Genomic DNA, 17,291 nt, shown 5'->3' on the forward strand with positions numbered 1-17,291 from the left:
TTGAACAAGTCTCAATTCCTATATTGTTGTAACAGAACTTGCAACTTTTTCATACCTTGCATGCCACAAGACTGGGGTTCAAAGCATGATTGATAAACCCCCAAAATTTGACCAGAATCAATTTAAAGGAAATCTGCCACATGGATGTAGGATTGTACACCAAGCACTTACATGCTGGTGTGTGCCCTGTGAAACAGGTTTGATTATCCCTTTATTTAATGACCTAGTTTTGGAGAAAACATCTTTTAAAATTATGTGAATGAACCTCAGAGGCTCCTATCTTCATCACAGAAGCCCGTTTTGGCTCAGTGGTCTGCTAAGTATGCACCACTCTTTTCGGCATTGATGCCCAACTCCACCAGAGAGATGGTGATGCCATAATTACCAGACATCAACAGAAGGGGCTTCTGTGAAGTAGAAAAGAGTCCCTGAGGCTCATTTGCTAAAATCATAAAGGCAATTTTCTCTAAAGGGAGGGCTTTAGAAGAATGGATCCTGTTTCAGGGGAGACACTCCAGAATGTAAGTATGCTTGGTGTACAATATAATACTGTAGACTTCAGCACAAATATTTACCAGGTCTGACCTGTCTGAGGTCTACTTCTAATTTAGGGTGTGCAGAAACATTCAGACATCACAAGTCCTGGTCCTCTATCTCAGTTTTATCCTGGGCAACTATAGACAACTTCTACAATGTGCAATGTGATTACTAGGAAGCTGCTGAACTACAAACATGTAGTATAATTCCCTCCCCCCTGCCCACCAATATGATAGCATCTTCTCGTGAACTAAGTAAGACTGCCATAATGGAGAGGGGAAGCATTTAATTGAAATCTACTTCAGTTTGATCACACTGTTCTGATCTGTCAATTTCATGTATCTTCTACATTATCTTAGCGGAGCATTAAAAAGCAAAACAATTCCTTGTCTTTAAAATTACATTGTATGGTCCGGATTGGAAAGTCTCCATTGTGCAAAGAGATTAAAATCTTATCAAGTACAGTAATTAGAACAATATTAACGCCTGTTATTTTTAATACTGTAACTAGGAGTGATCCTCAAATTATGTTTTTTCTGCTGTCTGTTTGTTAGAGAATAATTATCTCCCTCATAAAAGACGGCGTGATGTTGTAAATAGCAACTTCAAAGAATGGAGAGTAATACAATATGGATTAATTTGGCAGTTATGTTACTGCAAATATAGAAGGATGCATTGTTGAATGACAGAAATAAACTAGAGAACTACACAATGGGTTATATTTAGAAAGGATCCGCTTCAAGAACACTGCTAATAATTGGAGTTATTAAAAACAATCTAAAACTACTCTGAAACCACATGATCCCTCAAAGCCCTCCACAGCAGAAGATTAGTGTCATCCGCTTTTAGCAAGTAGATGGTATATACTTCGTCATTTCTAGTTTTAACTGTAAATAATGTACACAGTGAAGTCAATGATTATAGAAAATGCTTTTTATTCGTCACAATGCAGGTACTCTATGTATATGTTTGACCATGGCCGTAACTTTATCTATAGTTTTGGACATATTTGGGCATGGATAGGCTTTGGCTTCCCTTTGGTAACAACATTTTGTTACAACTCACAATGATATTTATACTATTTTAGGACTTATGCATAAAAACATGCCAAATCCTATGCATTACAGCACAGGGAATGCATGTAGGGTTGGGACTATATCCAATCCCATAGTATAATATTAATAAGACTTTTTGTTAAGAAAAGCTTTCCTCGATCTCCCAGAACAAAGCCTTTTGTAGCGAGCCCCTGTTTGTGGCCGGTGGGCACCGACGGGTGAGCATTGCTTAAATGTGAAATGAGCAGAGGTGCAACAAATCAAGACAGTAGATAGGACCTGCTGTTCTGTTCTAGGTGTTTTGCATGTAAATAATGCAAAACACCTGGTGGTCATTCCATAACACATGTATTTCTACAAAAACGCATGTGCATTCTGGCAAAACCGCTCGCGATGCAGGTGAAACATATCAAAATTACCTTGAACATTCAAACACGGTAACCTGTATTGACAACCTTTCTTAATTGACGTCCCCTTTAATTTTCTAGTTCTACATATATTAGCTGTAGATTAATATAATATTAATTAATTAATATTTATAACAAAAATAAACATTCATGTAATATAGATACTGTAATACATAAAAAGATCGAAGATCATTTCAGCAGAGATTTATATTTAGAACCTATGTGCATAGTGTAGGTTAACATTGGAAGTAATGTGTATCCACATTCTTCATATTGTGTGATGTAGTCATTATTTTTCACTACAGAGTCTTTTTAATAACTAACAACTCTCTCCAATATTCTTTCTAATCTGACATTCCTTAACCCACGCAAGATTTATGAATTCCAATATGATTCCAATAACAACAGATATCCAGAATTATTACACTTAGCAACCTCTGATCTATGGAATACTGAAATTTCATGTGATGTGGTCATATGTTTTTCACATGTGAACTGCATACGGAGTTGGACTAATGAAAGATGCACAAGGATCTTGGGGGAGGAGGACCAGGAGCAGATTATCAGGCACTTAACTAGTGATTGATTATCTAGTTCACACTGAAACACAACATAATAATTAAGGGTGGGAGCAGGTGGTGAATGCAGTGGCGTTCAGGCATGATGTAGTGTCAGCAACTCCCAGTATAATAATGAGCCTCCACAAACAATACCTCTGCATGACATATAACAAATAATGATGTCTCTAACTTTTCCGCTGTCAATGTAAAATTGATATTTTAGCACATTTGAAAATCTTTTAACTTAAATGACTGAGTAGGCTGAAAAGACTCTTCCTTTAGAAAAAAAATAGGGTATTTGAGTTTTGTAGTATCCTAGTTGATATTTAAATGCATCATATTGTACACTAAGTAGCTATTATAATAACTATTATACAGCTAAAAATGTAGCTACCATTACAGATTTATTGCTTCAAAACTAGCAGAACAAATGAGGCTTTCATTGGAGTCTTTCCTGATGAATTTGATAAGGTTTAGCATTTCCATGTTTCTCTACATGCATTTGTGTAAAACACTTGCTCACATTTATTTCCTAAAATGACTGCAGTGTTGACCTGAATCAGACTGGGGACACACGGGGGATGAATGCATTGAAAAAATGTGTGTGATTTGAAGTGGTTCTCGGTTTGAATTCTTCAAAATGCACGACAAAAATGCAAACATCTTCAAAAATGCAATCAAACGTAAACTGCATCCTTTGAAGGGTTTGGGTTTATTGTGAAACTGTGTAAAATTGGTTTCATAATTCTTATCGGTAATGAGACTGCCAATATTGGTAGTTGTGTGGGCAAGGTATATGGTTTGCATGTGTATGTAGGTATATTTGTGTGTTTGTATGACCATATCTAATATTCCCTTTATTGAAGAGTTTATTACACTGTGCACTGCATGTTTTTTTTTATTTTATACATCTTTCTACATTAAAACTAACAGATTGCTATTCACAGCTAAACCCACCCGTTCATAACTGCACCACTCAGCACATGCTCTTCAGTCCTCCACTGGCTTATTCTCCTCTTTAATTTGAACCTCCCACATTCACAGATCAGCTGCATTCTGATTCTCTTGAATACCCTACCCCTGACTAATAGACTAATAACCAACCATCAAAGCTTCAAAGGTGCTCTCAAGACCGTATCTCTTTAGGCAAGCCTATCACATTTCTTAAGTACATGAAACTTCAACTCTCTTTTTCCTAACCCATCCTGTGTACTTCTCCTGGTTGTTACCTGGCAACATCAGATACCAAGTTACAGGCTTTTCTGCAGTCCTATTAGATAGCAGCTGATGTCTTTTTTCAGCAGCAACATCATATGTTTATTAAATTATTTTCATTCTGTCCCATTACAAAGAATGGCTGGACCATTATGCAAGTTCTTATAACTCTTTTGTCTATCCGAGAGCTTAGACTCCTATTGTTTGATATACCTATGTTTTACTCTGTAATGTCTTATTTATTTATGTCCCCCACAATCTGTTCTAGAGATTAGAATGGTGCTATATAAAGATTATTATTATTATTGTTATTATTATTATGATTGTTATTATCATCCATCAGATAGTTTGTGATATGCACTGTATAAATTATCTTATTTTCCTGTATGTGCTCAGTTTATATGCCAAAAAGTTACAGAAAAATTTTCTAAATCAAACTGCTCAAAAGGGATTTTTTTGCACTGTGTAGCAAGTTTGTGTCCTTCTGCTCTGGCTAGTCATACAGTGTATGGATGGGATGCATGCGCAGTGAGCAGCAATACGCAAACTGGCTTGCTGCTCACTGCTTATGACTAAGATAGAAGGCTCACCGCGCAAGAGCAAGGTTTTCATGTGCAGCAAGCAGACGTCTTGAGGGGGAGGAATGAGGACAGGAAGAATGTGGGAGGGGTTGTGTTGAATATATATAAGCGAGACACTGAGGAAATAAAATATGGTAATTAGACATCACATTTTGAAAATCAACTGCCTCCAGGAATTTCAGAAAGATGCTATATTATACACTAACATATTATAAAAGCATGTCTGTAATGCACCAGTGAAATAAAGCCCTCTGGTGACAGGTTCCCTTTAAGCGTACTCCCCAGAGATGTCATTGTCCATGTAAGGAAGTTACATAGCAGGGGAAACACCCTGCAAATTAGCATCAGCCAATTATTGGCTTGTACCTCCTTCCATTTTCAGTGGAAGGGGAGCAGGACAATGTATCCCACTATATGTGCATACTATGGGATACGTCTTGGGCCTCCCTTTTATCGTTTGAAAGTAATTTGTACTGTCCTAGCGCTCCATTTGAAATTTATTGGGATATGTATCACCAAACGCATGTACAAATAATGATACTTACAAAATGCATGGATTTTGGTCAAAACGCATATGTGTTTGGTAATTCATGTTGCCTGGTTTCAAAACATAATGCAAACACATCATGTAAACACAGCCTCAGTCATCATTATAGGCAGAGGCGTAACTAGGAGTGGTCGGGCCCCATAGCAGAGTTCTGCATGGGGCCCCCCTTCCCCTTTAAAAGATATATGCAAAGCTGTACAGACATATATACACACACATATAAAGTTCTACACTCATGCATTCACTTTTCTACACTCACACCCACATACATACATACATGTACAAACTTATACGCACACATTTAAGTACATTTATACTCTAATATATTGAATATATACAAATTCATACCGTATATACACCTCAAATTTGCACACATACTGTATAGTACATACACATTATATACATATAGTGTGTATATATATACAGCCTACACACACATGCATACAATATATACAGCCTACACACACATACATACAGTATATGCGGCATAAACACACATACATACAGTATATGCAGCATACACACATGCATACAGTTTATACGGCGCATACACACACATACATACATACAGTATATGCGGCATACACACACATACATAGAGTATATGCAGCATACACACATGCATACAGTATATACGGCGCATACACACACATACATACATACAGTATATGCGGCATACACACACATACATAGAGTATATGCAGCATACACACACATACAGAATATGCAGCATACACACACATACAGTATAGACAGCACATACACACATACAGTATATAAAGTATATGCAGCATATACACATATGTATAGAGTATATGTTGCATATTCACACATACAGTATATACAGCATATACACAGGATATACAGTATATACACACAATAAATGCAGCATATACATACACATATGCACCATATACAAAAACACACATACAGCATTATATATACACACACACATATATATATATATATATATATATATATATATATATATATATGCATATATATATACGTATGTACACAAAAATATGCAAATAATAGTACTTTTTTGATGTCCGGTGTGGTGGCTGTGCGGGTCAGCAGGCGGGTGTTCCGGGGAGCCATCAGACGGGTGGTAAGTTTGATGGTCGGTAAGATCGGTGGGCGGGCGGACGGTAAATTCGGTGGGTAGGAGGTCTGCTGGGCGGCAAGTTCAGTGGGCGGCGGGTGCGCAGGAAGTTCGGTCGACGCGCGGGCGGAAAGTTCAGTGGGCGGGCGGGCAGTTCAGTGGGCGGGTGGGCGGAAAGTTCAGTGGGCGGGCGGGCGGTCAGAAAGTTCAGTGGGCGGGCGGGCGGTCAGAAAGTTCAGTGGGCAGGCGGGCGGGCGGAAAGTTCAGTGGGCGGGCGGGTAGTTGGCCGGCCGGTTAGGTGGGTGGGCGGTCGACACGCGTGGGAAAAGCTATGAGCGGGCAGGAGCAAGGGAAGTTTGGTGGGCGGTTCGTTTTGCAGACGGGCAGGCTTGTCAGTCACTCGGTGGGTAGGTGGTCCGTCCTCTGTGTCGGTCGGCGGATGAGAGGCAATGGATGGGTCAGGCACATAAGGCTATGAGCTCGGCAGGGACACAGAGGGAGGGGCCCGGGGGCACGGTATCTTTAAATTATGACTCAACCGTGCGTCGCCGGGCCCCTTAACCTCATGGGCCCCGTAGCAACCGCTATGGCTGCTACGGCGGTAGTTACGCCACTGATTATAGGGCCAGTTCCTGCAAGTTATTTCAGTTGTCTCAATCATTTATTGTGAATCGAAACCAGGAGTGGAGATCACACAATGATGAGGTGTACAGAGAAAGTATACAAAGATGAGGTGCATTTGCAACTGTTCTGTGTATATACCAATTCCTGCTTGTGGTTTCTAATAGCTGATACAAAAAAAAAACTGATGAGAAGTGAAATTGTAAAAAAATATTTGTTTCCTCTTTCTTACCCTGTAAATTGAGAGTCTTATAAAAGCAATGACATTGTAAATTATATATTTTTTCCTTAACCTGTATGGTTTGTGTAATGCACGATCCTCTAGGTGCACACAGAGTACACAGACTACCATCAAGATTAAGCCCTATTATGGTCCACAGTCAAGAATTAAGAATTCTAAGCTTTGCTTGAGTTTTTTTTAGAAATGAATACATATCAAATAGATTCGCTATTTACGGTTTACCAGTTTCTTACAAGAGAGGAACTGTATTCAGCAGAATCTTGAAGCACCTGTCAGGGTTATATTCTGGGTAATCTCAGCTCTCCATCTTCATCAAAGTGAATTTTATAGGTGAGAAACACAATACCTTGTTAACGCACTGAAATGGAAATCCACAATATCTTGAAGCCATGTAAGTATTTTGCAGCTGACCTCATTATTTTTTAACCACAGGATGTGATAGTGTAATGAACTATTTCAGTACTAAGCCACTGAACACATTGTTCGGGGCACTTCAATTGATACTGCACATTAATTGTATCTCTTTTGCAATCTCTGAAATTTTAAAAGTACAAGTACAGCACAATTAGTAAAACTATGCTGTCTCCAGTGTTTCCTTCAGACTTTCTTTTCGCCACATAGGATCTTTTGTTCTTTTTACTATTCTCTAATGCAGAAAGGCAGCACAAACAAAATGTGATTGCAGAAGCAATCACTGATAAAACCAAAGATGTGAATAGTGGTTTGTGTAAATAGGCACCTGTCACCAGCCAGATGTACAAGTTTGTATCTGATCTCATTTCCTATTGTTTTGCAAGGAATACTCAGTTACAACTCACCTTAAGGAGAAATTGCTCTAACCTTTTTATCTCAGCTCCATTTACTCAGATTTAGATGTGTTTGACTCTGTGTGTATGTGTGTATGTATGTGTGTATATGTGTGTGTGTGTTTTCTAGGAAACCTTTTAAATGCTACAGATTTGACAATCAATAACCAGATGTCAACTCTCTGTAGTCTGTAGTATTATATAATATAGACAATGCTAATAGGTTTTACAATGCTATATTAAATAAGATCTATCTATCTATCTATCTATCTATCTATCTATCTATCTATCTATCTATCTATCGAAAGTCCAAGCAGCACACAAACAAAGGTGCAGGTAGGTGCAAGCTTGCTGAGACCAGGCTCCAGGTCCTTCAAATGTAATACACGAGAATTAAGCAGCACTCCAGGGCATCAATAGTTAGGTGAAGAAAGTGAAAATGCTTTATTCCATGTTCAGAAGTACAACAAGGTACAGCAGCAACGTTTCGGCTCCAAGGAGCCTTTTTCAAGCCAAGTGACATAGGTGAACAGGATACATATATACCACAAGTAAGTGATCACATGATCAAAATGAACCCCACCCCCTGAATTAACATATCGTGTCAGGATGTCAAAACATAATCCCCCTGACATTGCATAAAATATTGTATACAGAAAACTGGATAAAGTGCTAGTGCATACATAGACAGTGCTAGTGCATACATATATAAATTATTTTTGTAAACTTGTAAACTTTGTAAACTTTGTAAACTTGTAAAGTACCTACTGTGCAAAGTGCAAATAAAGTGACAAGTGCAACAAGTATAATTGCAAGCAGTGTACAAAAAGAAAGTGTTAAAAACACATGTTTCGGGTATCTCACCACCACTCAGTGCACAAAAGGGCAATGTAGATGCCCAGTGCACGCCAACCAAAAACGAATAAGGAACGCAGGTGGAACGCAAGCTGCAAAAAAAAAAAAAAGGGGGAAGTCTACTGCGCATGACAGGAGCTGTCAAACACAGCGCTGCTAGAATGAGGATGGTCTGCGCATAACAGGGACCGTGCCGCGTTGTCTAGGGAACCACCTACGTCATGTGTAAACATACACTGACATCCAGAGCTTCCCGGACACCGCACCAGCCATCTGTGTACACTATGGCAGAGAAGGGAATATATATGAGAAGATCAATGGCACAGCGGAGGGCTTTGCAAAAACAGGCAGCGGCTCAATTTTTTCCAATATCACCACTTTTCTAGATAAAATACTTCGTGATCTCTCGACCTCTGGTTCATCGTAAGTACAAAACACAACAGATTTCCTTAACAAGCTCAAGGAGGTAGAATCATGGATCCCCAGCAATGCCCTGTTGGCATCATTTGACGTGGTCTACTTATACACGTCAATAGACCACCACAGAGGCATTGCTGCGGTTAAACGCAAACTAGCAACTATGCATTACACACCGAAAACACAACAGTTTGTCATAGACCTTTTGGAATTGGTATTGAAAAACAATTATTTTCTTTTTGGTGATGAATTTTATTTGCAGTTGATGGGTGTGGCAATGGGGGCTAATATGGCACCCACTTATGCCAACATTGTCATGAGAGCCTTGGAGTAGGACACTATCTATGTCTCCACTCACTTCAGGCATTGCCTGCGGTGGTGGAGGTACATAGATGACATCTTCCTCCTCTGGACAGGCACTGAGGCTGAACTCCTTGCATTCCACTCCTTCCTGAACACCATTGATAAATCCATCAAATTCACCCTAGTACATTCTAGAGAGTCTATTCAATTTCTAGATGTCCAATTTGCATTACATGACGGCATGGTGGAGACTGATCTTTACGTAAAACCCACGGATAGGAACACCTTACTTAGGTATGAGAGCCACCATCCTCGTGCAATGGTAAAAACATTACCCTATAGCCAGTTATTGAGGGTCAAAAGGATCACAAGTGACCCACACAAAGCCCTCCGCTGTGCCATTGATCTTCTCATTTACATTCCCTTCTCTGCCATAGTGTACACAGATGGCTGGTGCGGTGTCCGGGACGCTCTGGATGTCAGTGTATGTTTACACATGACGTAGGTGGTTCGCTAGACAATGCGGCACGGCCCCTGTTATGCGCAGACCATCCTCATTCAAGCAGCGCTGTGTTTGACAGCTCCTGTCATGCGCAGTAGACCCTTTTTTTTTCTTTTAGCAGCTTGCGTTCCACCTCCGTTCCTTATTCATTTTTGGTCGGTGTGCGCTGGGGGTATACATTGCCCTTTTGTGCACTATCGCGGCTGAGAGGTGGTGAGATACCCGATACATGTGTTTTTAACCCTTTCTTTTTGTACACTGCTTGCAATTATACTTGTTGCACTTGTCACTTTATTTGCACAGTAGGTGCTTTACAAGTTTAAAAAAGTTTACAAGTTTACAAAAATAATTTATATATGTATGCACTAGCACTGTCTATGTATGCACTAGCACTTTATCCAGTTTTCTGTATATAATCTTTTATGCAATGTAAGGGGGATTATGTTTTGACATCCTGACACAATATGTTAATTCAGGGGGTGGGGTTCATTTTGATCATGTGATCACTTACTTGTGGTATATATGTATCCTGTTCACCTATGTCACTTGGCTTGAAAAAGGCTCCTTGGAGCCGAAACGTTGCTGCTGTACCTTGTTGTACTTCTGAACATGGAATAAAGCATTTTCACTTTCTTCACCTAACTATTGACGCCCTGGAGTGCTGCTTAATTCTCGTGTATCAACTGTCTATCTGTCTATCTACAGTATCTATCTATCTACAGTATCTATCTATCTATCTATCTATCTATCTATCTATCTATCTATAGTATCTATCTTTTCTGACTAAGGCGCACCGGAGTATAAGGAGCACCATCAATAAATGTCTGCTAAAACGTCTAGGTTCATATATTAGGCGCACTGGATTATAAGGCGTACCTTTGATTTCTGAGAAAATCAAAGGATTTTTTGTGCGCCTTATATTCCGAAAACAATACGGTAGATCATATTATTGGATATCCAATAATACATAGTAGAAAAAAAGCACTCTTGAGAAAGGTTCAGGGTGTGCCTCACATCACTATGGTAGAAAGAAACCCCTTTTTTCTTCTTTACATTGATTGTGTTGCAGTGCTGCTTTTTCTAGTACGTCTATCTTTCTATCTATCTATCTATCTAGAAAATGTAAAAAGCGGGCAGCACACAGTGGCCAAAGATCGCCATGTTTTGATTTTGAACCTGGCCGCTTTTTACATTTTCTACCTACAAGAGGACCAAGCCAGGACCTTTCGGGGCTCTGCACCCCTCCCTCTGGGGAGTCTTACAAACTGTGCTGACTTGAATTATCCATCTATCTATCTCTATTTATATCCAGGAGGAGGTAAGTGATGGCACAAGTATGGACTTACGGGGGCAGATTTACTTACCTGGTCCGTTCGCGATCCAGCGGCGCGTTCTCTGCGCTGGATTCGGGTCCGGCCGGGATTCATCAAGGTACTTCCTCCGCCGTCCACCCGGTGGCGCTGCTGCGCTGAAAAGCATCTGAACGCGCTGGAGTTCACCGGGCCGGACCAAGTGAAGGTGAGAGCGTCCCAAACGACACATTTCTTTTTTTAAATGCGGCGTTTTTTTCCGAATCCATCAGGTTTTCGCTCGGCCACGCCCCCCCCATTTCCGTCGCGTGCATGCCGGCGCCGATGCGCCAAAATCCGATCACGTGCGCCAAAATCCCGGGGCAATACAGGGAAAATCGTCGCAAATCGGAAATATTCGGTTAAAACGTCGGGAAAACGCGAATCGGGCCCTTAGTAAATGACCCCCACAGACTGTGCAGCTGCACATAAGCCGGCAGTGTGGGATTAGGGGGAGGGATTACTAACTATGTAACTGTTAAAAGTTAGAAACTACAGCAGATTTGAACAGTATAACCCATAAAAATATGTTCAAAATAAAACATAGGTTTAAAAAATAAGTAATTTTCTAGTAATTTATACGTTTTCAAATTGCTGTATTCGTTTTATTTTTTTCTGTATAAATTAGCTAAGTATGGAAAACTGTAAAAGTCTTCATAGGAAATATTTCAAATTTACTAGGATGGACTCTACTGCAAGCAAAATGTCCTTGATCGTCTGTAAATGAGAATCATACTTCAGAAATAATATGGCTATATTTGGGATGTGCTGTACAAGCAATACGAAACCTTGTTATATTTAACATTGGTCACACGTCTTAATAAATACAGTAACATTAGCAATGCTTGATCAGCACTTGTTTAATATTTCCTGTTTCTAGAATATGACTCTTATTGGCTGAGCACAAAGATGCTATTTCAGTGCTTAAAGTAATCTCGTTCATATTATGGAATTGAAATTTATACCAAGTTATATTTTAAGCAAATTATACTCCTCTTTTTTCTACATTATGCCATTTGCACTACATACATTTATATATTAGTGTACACCTAATAATGATAGCTTCCTTATTGAAATTCAGAAAACAACTCATCATAACAGACACCTTTTGTGACATTAGGAGACAACTACTGCAAATGTTATATTGATATATTGATATATATTGATAACTACTGGAACAGCAGTAAATTGGTGGGAAAAATTTTGGTTGCTTTGGGGCACTGTGACTATTGTCCACTGTGGTGGCACTGTAACTAGTGGGTACTATGGTGGCTTTGTGTCTGTTGATTACTTTGGGGAACTGTGAGTATTGGCTTCTGTGGGGCACTATGATGACATTGGTAACTTTGAGGCATTGTGACTTTATTGGCCATGTTGGGGGTACAGTGACCGTATTGGCAATGTAACCATAATAGCTATGGTAGGACACTGTGTATTGTCTCCATGTTGGGCACTGTGTCACAATTGTCTATGGTTGGGGCACAGTAACCATATTGACTACAGTTTTGGGTCTTAGTAACTATATTGGGTGCTGTGGGGGCACTGTAACTATATTAGCTAATGCAGATGCACTGTGACTGGAGACCCCTACAATTAATAATTATAAAAATGATATATATATATATGGTTGGAGATATCCATTGGAGCAATGTATATTATACATAATGGCCTATAATGTATAATTAATATTTCCCTCATAATAAATAGGGAACCCTGCAAGTTATGTGGATGAGTGTCTCAATTTATTAAGGGTCAATACTATATTATCTATTTTGGTGGCCTCTATTGAAATTAAAATGATTATAAAGGGTCAGTTATGTTTTTCCGGGTATATTTTATTTGGGAACACGTTGTTGTCATCCTGATGACATTGTACAAGACACTGTGATTTTTTTGGTTGCACAGTGTGGGATGTGCTGCATTTAGCCAAAGATATCTGGGGGCAAATAAAGCACTTAAGCATGTAAAAATTAACTATGACGTTCTTAAGGTCAAAGGAGTAGATTAGCCCTGAAATTTCTGATGACAACCTTGGAGCCAAAACATCAACTGTTATGAGTTAAAAATCCACAGTTTTTTAACATTACTTTCGGAAAAGTGCTACCTTTATCTTAAAGATGGATGGTTAGATAGACATATATATATATATATATATATATATATATATATATATATATATATATAGAGAGAGAGAGAGAGAGAGAGAGAGAAAATTACCAGAAAAGAACATGTCTTCATATCAATGTATATGTACTACCAGTGCTTACATTGCAAACAGTATTTTTCCTCAATCTTCATTGTGCTCCTAAATGTGAGTATATAGCAGTATAAATGTTGGCCATGTGATGTATAATGGGATGCATGATGCATAAAATTATGGTACGCATCTAAATATTGAATTTATCTCTTTTGGATCACACAGTCATGACGCATATGCATTCCACATCCCACTTACAATATGTGCTGTCAGTTCACGGCTCAGAGAATACTGTATTATTATGTTCCTAAAACCACCTAAAGCTTTTCTATGTCTCTGCATTCTAACTTCTGTCATGACATTTGACAAAATACCTCTTTGATGAAGGTTTTCGTAGAATGTGATACTTTCCAAAAGAGTTTGTAGGTCAATCAAGAATAAATGGAAACAAAGCAGAACCTTTCTTCACCCTGATTTATTCCTTAACCCTTTTTTGAACATACGATACATCTTTCTATGTACATCAGTCATACGCCATTGAGTATGACAAGTGCAAGCATTTAAGAGGAAAATTGAATGGTTAACTGAAACCCCTAATAACCATTCATAAAACATTTTTATTTTTATACAGTGTATCTAAAAGCAAAAAAACATAACGTAACCATGGCGAGAAAATAGATTTTAATACACCCTTTACTGTTTTTTTATTGTTGAAATTCTAAGTAACATAAAAATTACCTTGACTGCTGCCACTCTCATTATTACCTACTAAAGGCAATTTTTAATACGCTATTCAGTATTCCTTTATGACATTTGCAGCTACGCATTGCTACTCTGCTCCACAAATAAACAAATCTTTTGCTTTATATTGCACCCAAAGCCAGAAAAAAAGTTTATTAATCTTTTTTCAAAGCCATTCATTCAATAGGAAATAATATAAATATAATGCTATATATTATATTTATGGGAATATAACTATAGATTATGTTATATATATTGTTAAATGTGCCAGGCTACACTGCAGAAATTGCTCAGTACAGTAATGGCTTTGCAAAGTGACTTTTCAGCAAAATGTAACATGAAAACACTAAAGCCTTTTTGTCGAGCTGACTTACCTTGAAATAAAAAATATGATACAAGCAGGATTTGAGTTATCAAGTAACAGAGATTTATAACCTCTTATAAAAAATGAAATGTACAGAGATCTTCTTATTGATTAAAATGACAGGCCTGCCATTTCTTGGATATGCTTTCTTCAGACTACAGAATATACAGATAACAAACCATTTGGCTACTATAAAACCAATGGAAAGTAGGGCCTTATTTCCGATTGGGTTTGTGGCCAAGTTGATGGGTGGGGAAAACTTGCAAAGTGATAAGCCATTAATAGGTACCCAAGTAATGAAAATGGGACCCCTGTAAGGCTGGTTCCACACTTGTGAGTGTGATGCCTGGGTCTCCCGGCCCGAGAGCTTCAAACAGGAACTGAACTCTGCATGTAGGAGAATATGATGCAAAATACTCTACAATATTATAAATAATAAATAATATAAATAATATATGATTGAATGAGCACCATTTTCTATTGTTATTGCCCTATAATATTATATCAACCTGAAAAAAATTATTATATAGTAGTATAAGTCAATAGTGCACCTTAGTTACATAATTCCCAAAAGCAGTATTGTTTGTCAATAGGTGAAAACAGCAGTCGGTAAAGTTATATAAAGGCATAAACTTCAGGGAAAAAAATCTATGAAATCAAAAACATTTTCAAAATGTTTCAAAAATGTTGGCGTTTTCAGTGGATTCCATTAAAGTAAATCAAAAATCAAGCATACAGTCCACCCCTCCCCCTGTGTGCTAAAACTTTCTCTGCTGTAGTGAGATTACATTAGACAGAGGGAGGGAAAAGTGCTGAGGTAGCAGGGGGAATGGGGTGTAACAGTGCTGAGGTAGCAGGGGGAATGGGGTGTAACAGCATGTGAAGCTGAAGCACATAGGGGCTTTGGAAAAGCCAACTAAATTTGAATATAGGCAGTTTAGGCAAATTTGATACTCTGAAGGGCCTTCACCCACCTATGAAATCCTCATACATCTGTTCCTGTCCTTAATACACATGTGCATAAGAGCCATTTCAGGACCTTTGAAGATCCTCCAAAGATCCTGAAACCACAGATTGAAAGGAGGCCGAAGGGACACCTGCCCCAAGAAGCTTGATTCTAGTACCATGTGTAGGTATTGATTCCAGGCTTGTAGGGGCTATTATTTTCATACAGCTCTAGAGGGAGGGAGAGCTCTGATAACAAAAATAAGTAGATTACGACAGTCATAGTGCCTGGCTACACAAGTAAGTGTCCTTGATTTTGATTTTCTTTAAGTTTTCCATCATTATGTACATCCAGCTTAATACAATTAACACATCAATATTTTCTAGAACAATTGCTGGAGAAGATGAACATATTGTTTACCTACTATTGGTTTCCACATACTATTATATACAGTAGACATTAAAAAAAAAAAAAAAAGTTAAACTATCTTTTATTTAATTGATTATCAGAAAAGCCATTTTTAATTACCTGTCTATCTGTGAATCAATTTTTACCAATATAACTCTAGTTTATGAATCCTATAGCTGCTATATAGGTGATGTACAGCAAACAGAATAAAATCATTGCAGAAAGTAATTTAAAGGGTTTGTTCACTTACCTTAGTTCAGAAAGTTTTTATGTCTGTAAAAGAAAACAAAAAGAATCTTTATGAATCAAACATTTTCATCTGCAAGTATCATAATAAATCTAGCCACATTTACATGTTTTACATTCTTTCAATATTTCACAAGAAATTACTTCCAGAACATGCAGTACTTGCTCTTCATCTGCATTTTAAAGTACAGGTGCACTATTGTCAAGCTACAAAAAAGAGACTTAAAAAGAAATATATTGCAATCAGGTCCACAGATGGGCTCATACCTAATGGAATAAAATAATTGTCAAGTACCAAATAGTCAGTTTTCAACAATAACAAAATCCATTAATGTTGGCTACATCTCTGAATTCCTGATAGAATACATCTATTGTAGATGTTTCACTGAAAGTGTGTATATAATTTAATGGTGAACGGCTGTAAAGAGTGACTGCAATCATACCTTCTTTGTTACTCTAGAGTTCTGAGGGACATTATTATTTGCTTTCTCATTCTCAGAAAGGTATCAACATATATAACGAAACCCTGTTGTAAAGGTGTCACCCTCTGTACAATGCTGCACAATAGGAGTCTCCTCGAACACAAGAATACAAGGTAACAAAGGTCCAAGTTTGAAAAGAATGCCAATCAGTTTGCATACTTCCTTTACAATTTTTTATGAGATTTGTCATAGAAAATTTAATTTCAAAGGACTTTAACCTAATATAATTATATATATACCAGGCAGTCCCTGGGTTATGTACAGGATAGGTTGTGTAGGTTTGTATGTAAGTTGGAACTGTATATTTTATAATTGTAACCTCAGGCAAAAAATTTTTAGTCTCAATTGGATTTGAAACCTTTTTAGTTGTCATAAGAACCAGGATAAACATTAATTTTTAATTTCAGACACCTTTGATAGCTCTTACAGCTGATCATTGTAGCCTGGAACTAATGTACAGTAAATTACCAATATCCAGAGGTCCGTTTGTAACCAGGGGTCGTCTGTAAGTCAAGTGCTCTTGAGTCGGGACTACCTATATAAATGTATACACATTTCTGTAGCAGATGTCTGAACATAAATGGTAGCACATAGAGCCTCCATCTTTACAGAACATATGCAAATACACTTTTAGTGTACATTTTATTGTTGTGATTGACCATTCGGTTAAAAATGGTGTAATATGTCCTGGACCTTCAGAACTAGGCAAGTGGTAAGCTCAAATTTCTGCCTCAGGTTTTAATGAGGTTCTCTCCTGGTTCTTTGATGTACATTACTATTTCTGTGCCATATAATGTTATAAAGCC

The 17,291-nt window shown here is 38.0% G+C and overlaps 1 protein-coding gene across 41 annotated transcripts in view; it reads right to left on the minus strand.

Moving 5' to 3' along the window:
* PTPRD (protein tyrosine phosphatase receptor type D) overlaps positions 1-17,291 on the minus strand; it is a 1,096,207-nt gene that overhangs the window by 938,259 nt on the left and 140,657 nt on the right. For all 41 annotated transcript variants that reach the window (XM_072152314.1, XM_072152279.1, XM_072152402.1 and 38 more), the window contains exon 3: positions 16,008-16,030. The gene's annotated coding sequence lies outside the window, so the exon portion shown is untranslated. The remainder of the gene's footprint in view (positions 1-16,007; positions 16,031-17,291) is intronic.

Source organism: Engystomops pustulosus, chromosome 1, assembly GCF_040894005.1.
Source record: "Engystomops pustulosus chromosome 1, aEngPut4.maternal, whole genome shotgun sequence".
Classification (NCBI taxonomy): domain Eukaryota; kingdom Metazoa; phylum Chordata; class Amphibia; order Anura; family Leptodactylidae; genus Engystomops; species Engystomops pustulosus.